Source organism: Pristiophorus japonicus, chromosome 8, assembly GCF_044704955.1.
Source record: "Pristiophorus japonicus isolate sPriJap1 chromosome 8, sPriJap1.hap1, whole genome shotgun sequence".
NCBI classification, from domain to species: Eukaryota; Metazoa; Chordata; class Chondrichthyes; family Pristiophoridae; genus Pristiophorus; species Pristiophorus japonicus.
In genome coordinates, this window is record NC_091984.1 from 218,130,039 (window position 1) to 218,139,641 (window position 9,603).

The 9,603-nt window shown below is 45.5% G+C and overlaps 1 long non-coding RNA gene across 1 annotated transcript in view; it reads right to left on the reverse strand.

The window, feature by feature from the left end:
- The window catches only part of LOC139269000 (uncharacterized), an 88,224-nt gene extending 79,401 nt beyond the window's left edge, over positions 1-8,823 (reverse strand). Inside the window, exon 1 of the long non-coding RNA XR_011594145.1 lies at positions 8,775-8,823. This is a non-coding gene — a long non-coding RNA (uncharacterized lncRNA). The remainder of the gene's footprint in view (positions 1-8,774) is intronic.
- Between the last annotated feature and the right edge of the window lie 780 nt (positions 8,824-9,603).

Here is a 9,603-nt window from a genome sequence, read left to right on the forward strand (position 1 = left end):
GTATTACGTTTATTTACATGTACTTATAAATATATATCATTTGATTTGTAAGAGTCATGTAATTTGATTTGTAAGAGGCACAGCAGTCGTCGGAGGCGCGAGTGCGAGCAGTGGGGAGTCCAGGGATCGCCGAGGCCTATAAAAAGGCACAGCAGTCGTCGGAGGCGGGAGTGCGAGCAGTGGGGAGTCCAGGGATCGCCGAGGCCTATAAAAAGGCACAGCAGTCGTCGGAGGCGGGAGTGCGAGCAGCGGGGAGTCCGGGGATCGGCGGAGGCCTATAAAAAGGCCAGCTGGTGCAGCAGGGTGAGAGGGCAAAAAAAAAAGTAGAAAGAAATCGAAATGTGACGTCACAGCCAAGGGGGTAAATGATTGGTAAGTAGTTTTTCTTTTTCCTTTGTATATCAGTAAGTAACCTTTAGCATTGTTGTTGCCAATTTAAGTTTATCTAAGGGTTAAGTCATGGCAGGACAGCTCGGACACATGTTATGCTCCTCCTGTACTATGTGGGAAGTCAGGGACTCTTCCAGTGTCCCTGACGACTACGTGTGCGGGAAGTGCATCCGCCTGCAGCTCCTGACGGACCGCATTGCGGCACCGGAGCTGCGGGTGGATTCACTCTGGAGCATCCACGATGCTGAGAATGACGTGAATAACACATTTAGTGAGTTGGTCTTACCGCAGGTAAAGGGTACACAACCAGACAGGGAATGGATGACCAACAGGAAGAGCAGTGGAAGGAAGGTAGTGCAGGGGTCCCCTGTGGTCATCTCCCTACAAAACAGATACACCGCTTTGGGTACTGTTGAGGGGATGACTCATCAGGGGAGGGCAGCAGCAGCCAAGTTCATGGCACCGTGGGTGGCTCTGCTGCACAGGAGGGCAGGAAAAAGAGTGGGAGAGCTATAGTGATGGATTCAATTGTAAGGGGAATAGATAGACGTTTCTGCGGACGCAACCGAGACTCCAGGATGGTATGTTGCCTCCATGGCGCAAGGGTCAAGGATGTCTCTGAGCGGGTGCAGGTCATTCTGAAAAGGGAGGGTGAACAGCCAGTTGTCGTGGTGCATATAGGTAAAAAATGGGATGAGGTCCAACAAGATGAATTTAGGGAGCTAGGAGCTAAATTAAAAAGTAGGACCTGAAAAGTAGTAATCTCAGGATTGCTACCAGTGCCACGTGCTAGTCACAGTAGGAATAGCAGGATAACTCAGATCAATACGTGGCTTGAGCAGTGGTGCAGAAAGGAGAGATTCAAATTCCTGGGACATTGGAACCGATTCTGGGGGAGGTGAGAGGTCTGCACCTGGGCAGGACCAGAGCCAATGTCCTAGGGGGAGTGTTAGTGTTTGCTAGTGCTGTTGGGGAGGAGTTAAACTAATATGGCAGGGGATGGGAACATATGCAGGGAAACAGAGGGAAGTAGAATGGGGGCAGAAGCAAAAGATAGAAAAAAGAAAAGTAAAACTGGAGGGCAGAGAAACCGAAGGCAAAAAGCAAAAAGGGCCGCATTACAACAAAATTCTAAAGGGGCAAAGTGTGTTAAAAAGACAAGCCTGAAGGCTCTGTGCCTCAATGCGAGGAGTATTCGGAATAAGGTGGACGAATTAACTGCGCAGATAGCAGTTAACGGGTATGATGTAATTGGCATCAAGGAGACATGGCTCCAGGGTGACCAAGGCTAGGAACTCAACATCCAGAGGTATTCAACATTTAGGAAAGATAGACAGAAAGGAAAAGGAGGCGGGGTGGCATTGCTGGTTAAAGAGGAAATTAATGCAATAGTAAGAAAGGACGTTAGCTTGGATGATGTGGAATCGGTATGGGTGGAGCTACGGAATACCAAGAGGCAGAAAATGCTAGTGGGAGTTGTGTACAGACCACCAAACAGTAGTAGTAAGGTTGGGGACAGCATCAAACAAGAAATTAGGGATGCATGCAATAAAGGTACAGCAGTTATCATGGGTGACTTTAATCTACATATTGATTGGGCGAACCAAACTGGTAGCAATGCGGTGGAGGAGGATTTCCTCGAGTGTATTAGGGATGATTTTCTCGACCAATATGTCAAGGAACCAACTAGGGAGCTGGCTATCCTAGACTGGGTGATGTGTAATGAGAAAGGGATAATTAGCAATCTTGTTGTGCGAGGCCCCTTGGGGAAGAGTAACCATAACATGGTAGAATTCTTTATTAAGATGGAGAATGACACAGTTAATTCACAAACTAGGTTCCTGAACTTAAGGAAAGGTAACTTCGATGGTTTGAGGCGTGAATTGGCTAGCATAGACTGGCAAATGATACTTAAAGGGTTGACGGTCGATAGGCAATGGCAAACATTTAAAGATCACAAGGATGAACTTCAGCAAATGTACATCCCAGTCGGAGTAAAAATAAAATGGGAAAGGTGGCTCAACCATGGCTAACAAGGGAAATTAAGGATAGTGTTAAATCCAAGGAAGAGGCATATAAATTGGCCAGAAAAAGCAACAAACCTGAGGACTGGGAGAAATTTAGAATTCAGCAGAGGAGGACAAAGGGTTTAATTAAAAGGGGGAAAGTAGAGTGCGAGAAGAAGCTTGCCAGGAACATAAGAACTGACTGCAAAAGCTTCTATAGATATGTGAAGAGAAAAAGACTAGTGAAGACAAACGTAGGTCCCTTGCAGTCTGATTCAGGTGAAATTATAATGGGGAACAAAGAAATGGCAGACCAATTGAACAAATACTTTGGTTCTGTCTTCACGAAGGAAGACACAAATAATCTTCCGGAAGTACTAGGGGACCGAGGATCTAGTGAGCAGGAGGAACTGAAGGATATCCTTATTAGGGGGAAATTGTGTTACGGAAATTGATGAGATTGAAGGCCGATAAATCCCCAGGGCCTGATAGTCTGCATCCCAGAGTACTTACGGAAGTGACCCTAGAAATAGTGGATGCATTGGTGATCATTTTCCAACAGTCTATCGACTCTGGATCAGTTCCTATAGACTGGAGTGTAGCTAATGTAACACCACTTTTTAAAAAAGGAGGGAGAGAGAAAGTGAGTAATTGTAGACCGGTTAGCCTGACATCAGTAGTGGGGAAAATGTTGGAATCAATTATTAAGGATGAAATAGCAGCGCATTTGGAAAGCAGTGACAGGATCGGTCCAAGTCAGCATGGATTTATGAAGGGGAAATCATGCTTGACAAATCTTCTGGAATTTTTTGAGGATGTAACTAGTATAGAGTGGACAAGGGAGAACCAGTCGATGTGGTGTATTTGGACTTTCAAAAGGCTTTTGACAAGGTCCCACACGAGATTGGTGTGCAAAATCAAAGAACATGGTATTGGGGGTAATATACTGACGTGGATAGAGAACTGGTTGGCAGACAGGAAGCAGAGAGTTGGGATAAACGGGTCCTTTTCAGAATGGCAGGCAGTGACTAGTGGAGTGCCGCAAGGCTCAGTGCTGGGACCCCAGCTCTTTACAATATACATCAATGATTTAGATGAAGGAATTGAGTGTAATATCTCCAGGTTTGCAGATGACACTAAACTGGGTGGCGGTGTGAGCTGTGAGGGGAACGTTAGGAGGCTGCAGGGTGACTTGGACAGGTTAGGTGAGTGGGCAAATGCATGGCAGATGCATTATAATGTGCATAAATGTGAGGTTATCCACTTTGGGGGCAAAAACGCGAAGACAGAATATTATCTGAATGGTGGCAGATTAGGAAAAGGGGAGGTGCAACGAGACCTGGGTGTCATGGTGCATCAGTCATTCAAAATTGGCATATAGGTACAGCAGGCGGTGAAGAAGGCAAATGGTATGTTGGCCTTCATAGCTAGGGGAGTTCAGTATAAGAGCAGGGAGGTCTTACCTCAGGGCCTTGGTGAGGCTTCAATAGAATAGTGTGTTCAGTTTTGGTCTCCTAATCTGAGGAAGGACATTCTTGCTATTGAGGGAGTGCAGCGAAGGTTCACCAGACTGATTCCCGGGATGGCAGGACTGACCTATGAGGAGAGACTGGATCAACTGGGCCTTTATACATTGGAGTTTAGAAGGATGAGAGGGGATCTCATAGAAACATATAAGATTCTGATGGGATGGGACAGGTTACATGCGGGTAGAATGTTCCTGATGTTGGGGAAGTCCAGAACCAGGGGACACAGTCTTAGGATAAGGGGTAGGCCATTTAGGACTGAGATGAGGAGAAACTTCTTCACTCAGAGTTATTAACCTGTGGAATTCCCTGCCGTAGAGAGCTGTTGATGTCAGTTCATTGGATATATTCAAGAGGGAGTTAGATATGGCCTCATAAGGGGATCAAGGGGTATGGAGAGAAAGCAGGAAAGGGGTACTGAGGGAATGATCAACCATGATCTTATTGAATGGTGGTGCAGGCTCAAAGGGCCAAATGGTCTACTCCTCACCTATTTTCTATGTTTCTCTGTTTCTATGAGTGACTATAATCAGATGTGAGGTCTTTCACTTTTACCAGGATTGTTGTAATCAAAGCCTGTATTCATGGTGTACGTCTTTAGGTAAAGAATGATAATTATAATAATCATGATTACATCTGTCGGTTATGTGTTATTTCAGCCTCTGTGACAGTACCTAGCAATGATATCACACAATGATCTCATGCCATGTCATGCTGTTACCTTTTACAGAAGAAGCTATCGACTCTGAGGTCTGTGCAGAGGCGAACTGGGCCACCAGTCATCACTGACATGGAGGAGAGAGAGGGTGCTTGCACTCGTAGGAAAGAACACCCGGAAGGCCACGCAAGCAGCTGAAGACCCTGAAGTGATGCCACTTGAGTAAATTATACACCATTGCATGATGCAAGGTCAATTGATGCCATACCCACTCATATCCGAACAATAATATATGATGGATGGGTTCTAAAATTGTATAAATAATGCTGGCCTAATGAAAATCGTTGCAATGCACAATGTGTTGATGGTCATGAAATGTTATGTCTATGATGATTTTGATAGCTGTGGTGCTTTTGTTGTGCATATGCTGTGTGGAGCGCTGGACTCATCTTGTGACCCTAGCACACCTTTCTCCTCTAATAACTTCATTTCTGTTTTGCAGCTCAGCCAGCAACACAGTCCCAGGCAAGACCACTGAGGCCTGAAAGTGGGGACACGGGGCTGGACTCGGTGGACAATACTACATCTGCTACTGAGGAGCTCCGATTCTCGCCCGTCAATCTGCTGGGTCTGTTCTCTACGGATGAGAGCGCTAACTTCGAGGAACCTGCATTGCCAAGCTCCAGAAGATATTCCATCCCAAGGCCATCTAGTGCTCCTCCGGCCATTCCCGCCTCTACTCTGGAGGTAAAAGGCCCAAACACCTCAGCACAGGGCACCCCAGGTGTCCTCGGGACGGCACCGACCCCGCCGAGGTTTCATGGACGCAGCAGATCTGGTCTACGAGCACCAGACGAGAGCCGAGAGGTGGATAAGTTGTCCAGGAGAACTGTAGACATTGGTGACCAGATCCTCGATGCAATGGGGAGCATATCCCGACAGCTGGCCTTCATCTCCGGCATCATGACGGAGTACGTTCCGCGGATGGCGGAAGCCCTGGAGGCGATAGGCAAGAACATTTCTGGCACAGGTCTCCCAGTGGTCGCAGAGCACGGCACTCCACCCCTATGTTCGGCACCACCAGTGCCAACGACAGATGAGAGGCAGGATCAAGATCCAGCTTCTGGATCCGAGAATGTTCTCACCTCGGTACCCTCTGCTCCCGTATCTGTTCATTTCCCCCCCCCCCCCCAATGAGGCACCGCCTGAGGAGCTCTTCGGCCACGTGGCGTGGAGTGAGGAGGGGAAAGTGCAGAGGTGAGGAGAAGGGGAGGGGGGGAAGGAAAGTGACCTGCATGTCCGCAGATGATGGCTGTGTTCTACCTCCATCTCGGTGTATGCAATTTGTTGTAATTTTTGCGGGGAGAGGAGGACACACTCCTGCTTTGCATTTGTACTCGATGTGTTGTTGGACATGTTGACCATTTGATTGATGTCAATGGTCAAATAATTGGGGTGGGGGTGGGGTGTTTTTACCCGTGATACTTATGATTTCAGACCAATGGTCATATAAAATGTTTTTTATTCAACATGACCTTGTTGCGCATTGTCTCAGATAGCTGGACCGTTGCACACTGGTGATTCCTTAACATGAAAGGGTTAAATACAACTTAACTTCAATCAACTTGAACTTTAACTGGCACCAAAGTGATGCCTACCAGTGATGTCTGAGCTGCACACACACAGTAGTGTGTCAACTTTGTCAATTACAGCAACGTTCTTTCAGGCAAATCGCTCATTTATGAGCTCCTGACTTAAGAGTCTTGCAGCTATGTAGCCACCACGGGTCCTTTCCTGCAGTCTGGAGGGGGGCGTGGGCATTGTTGCATAGTCAGCCTCATTGTCTGGCCCTAGATCAGCATCCAGCCCCTCGTCCTCCTCTTCCTCTCTCTCCTGAGGTGGACCATCGGTCCCTTCTGGCAATTTTTGTCCCCTCCTGATAGCCAGGTTGTGCAGCACGGAACACACGACTACGAATTTAGCTACTTGCTCAAGGTTGTATTGTAGCTCCCCTCCCTGAGTGCTCCAGGCATCTAAAGTGCTGCTTACCCACAGTTATTGTTTTCTGGACCACATTGCTTGTGTCTCTGTGGCTCTGGTTGTATCGCTTCTCGGCCTCGGTGTGGGTGTCACGGAGGGGGATCATCAGCCAGGTGGCTAGGCCATATCGGTTGTCACCAAGCATCCAGCATTGTCCTCGTGGCTGACTCTTAAACTGGTCAGACAGCGCTCTCACGCAGGATGTGAGCCTCATCGAAGCTGCCCGTACATTTGGCATTCACTGCCATTATTATCTGGTTATGGTCAACAACTTTTCTGTTACGAAAAAACTCTGGGTTCTGAGAAGGTGCCCGCATGGCGATGTGAGTACACTGTATTTCTCCCTGCACCCTGGGGAACTTAGCAATGCGGTAGAATGCTCCAGTCCTGTCAGTCTGAGCCTCCGTGGTTATGGGGAAGCTGATAAAGTCCATCCTACTTGCGTACAGGGACTCTGTGACCTGTCCAATATAGCGATGATTGGCATGGTGAGACAGAAGAGAAATCTCGACCGCGGAGGCCCGAAAGGAACGTAGAATGACAGTGCTGCGGTGTCCTTGACCTTGACGGACAGTGATGTCCTGATGGCAGGCTGCATATCTGGCCTGATGAGCGCGCATATTTCAGTGATCAGCACCTTGTGGAAGCGCAGTCTCCGAAGGCAGGTGTTCTCGGACACATCAAGGTAAGACCTCTTCACCCGTAAGTGCGACGTGTGTATGGTCTGGACCTCCTCCTCATTCTGGCACGTCTTAGATTGGGCACATAATGATATGCATTAGACGTTGTGCACTTTGCACTCTGCAGCATCTGCGTATTAATCGATGCAGGCTGAGAAATGGCTGGTCCCATTCCAATGAAAGTATAATAGCAATTGATCAGAAGCAATAATTTCCACACTAAAGCACAGCTACAGTAAAACCCAATCGTCCAGAGTCTGAAAAGATGTCTGTTGAGATGGTCACTTCACCTGAGAAGAACTCCAGAGTGAATCCAAACTCTCCCAAAGTTGAAGCAGCCTTTTCAATGAAGTGACCTGCGATTTGAAAAATGGCACCCACACTGCTGTGGTTAGTTCAGAACAGTCCCACTTTTTGGAGAGCGGTGTTTTGGGCGAGCGATATTGTAGACGAGATGTGTGTGAGGTGGTTAAAGTGACGCTGGCCGTTAGTTTTGGCAAATGTGTGCCAAATATTACAAAAAAAAGCGTGCGGTTGGTATTATTGAATCTCGCCGTTAATTACCTACCAAAAGTAACGCTGGGCGATATGGGTGTTGGTTTCGCTCATTCAGATGATTCCGCCCAAAAAAAGTGAGTGGGTGGTATTTTTTTCCCGGCGTTTACGTACACGCCGAAAGTAACGCTCGGCGATAAGTGTCTGAAAAATGGCCGTCATATTCCATTTTGTGGCTAACTGGGTGATATACCTCATTTCAGTGGTAAAGTGGGCGTTATGCATGCAAAACTAATGGAAAATCTAGCCCATCAAATTAGAAAGAGTAAAGACACTGCCTGATGCTTTCCATAGCTGTGTTTCTCTATCTCACACATGGAAGCAATTGGTAATTACTTTTTCTAACTGTTAACAAAACACAAATTAGATAATTCGTCAACTTGAAAATTCAATCGGCGTTCTTTTAGAAAATTGAGGTAACATTAACAGAAAGAAACACTCTCCTTCTCTGTATCACTCTCCAACAGTTTCTTTCTCCCTCTCTCCTGCTGTCCCTCCCTCAAACATCACTGCTTCTTTTTCAAAACAAATGCTCAATATAAACTTTACATCAATAAAAAAAAATTACATTTGTCCCCATGTCTTTCAAAATTATTTAAAACCAAGCAGCTAGAAACTGCTAGAAAGTAAAGAAAATGTTCTCTAAGTACAGCTGACAATGCTACTGATGTATCCTAGGAAATTAGGTACACTGCAAATCGAAATTCAGCTCAAAGTGTCACCGCTCTGGGCAAAAATATCAATCACATGCCTAGGCATTTGGAAGAGGCTTTCAAGTAAAATTTAAGGAAAGCATTAAAAGATATACACATCATTTCAATTGTTAATTTAATAATCTTATGAAATATATGATGGCCCTAAAATTCCTGTTAGACAATTCCCGCGGGCAATCTGCTAAAAGAAAGAAAGAAAAATGCACCTTGCCTTTCTCTCCTGCGCCGTCTTGAACTTCGATTTTGTTGTGAAGATTCCCGAGCAGTGTATAGCGTCACGCTGAACAGGAACGCAGCGCGCACGAAGCCTGCGGCTTCTTTCGTAGTCTGGCCCCGCCCACAGGAGCTGTCAAAAGGAGCTAATTTAAATAGGATTTTTTTTACCTTCAGTGCTGCAGTAGGTTAGAGATCACAAGACTTTGAAAGGTGAGATTTTTCAATGATTTTTTTAATCTTTTAGAATAGTTTAAAGATTGTCTAATTTATTTTAAACATTTTAACAGTTTTAAGCACTTTAAAAGTTAATTAAAACGATATAAAGACTGTTAAAATCCTTTTAAATAATTTGTAATAATTATCATTAAACAGATGAGTGAAATGGATGTATCTAGACAGGGGAACAATTAAATGATTTGATGAGATCTGCTAAGGTTTCTACAGTTATAAGAAATTTCACATGTTTTTAACCTATTTAAAAGTGCATTGTTAACTGACTTAATTCATCTGGTAAGATGAGCTCATTGTGAAGTTTTATGGCTGTGGTTCAATGAAAGGGCTTGTTTACGTTTATCTTTGAACTGCATCTAAGTTGTAAAAAGTCAACATTTGTGTGTCTCCAAGAGAGATAGGTGCTTGGTATTGTTTTATTTTGTATTTCACTATTTTATTTAATATTTATAGTATACATAGAAACATAGAAAATAGGTGCAGGAGTAGGCCATTCGGCCCTTCGAGCCTGCACCGCCATTCAGTGAGTTCATGAGCCTGGAGTCACTTGAAATTTTGATTCAACTTTTTTATTAACAACCAACGAAA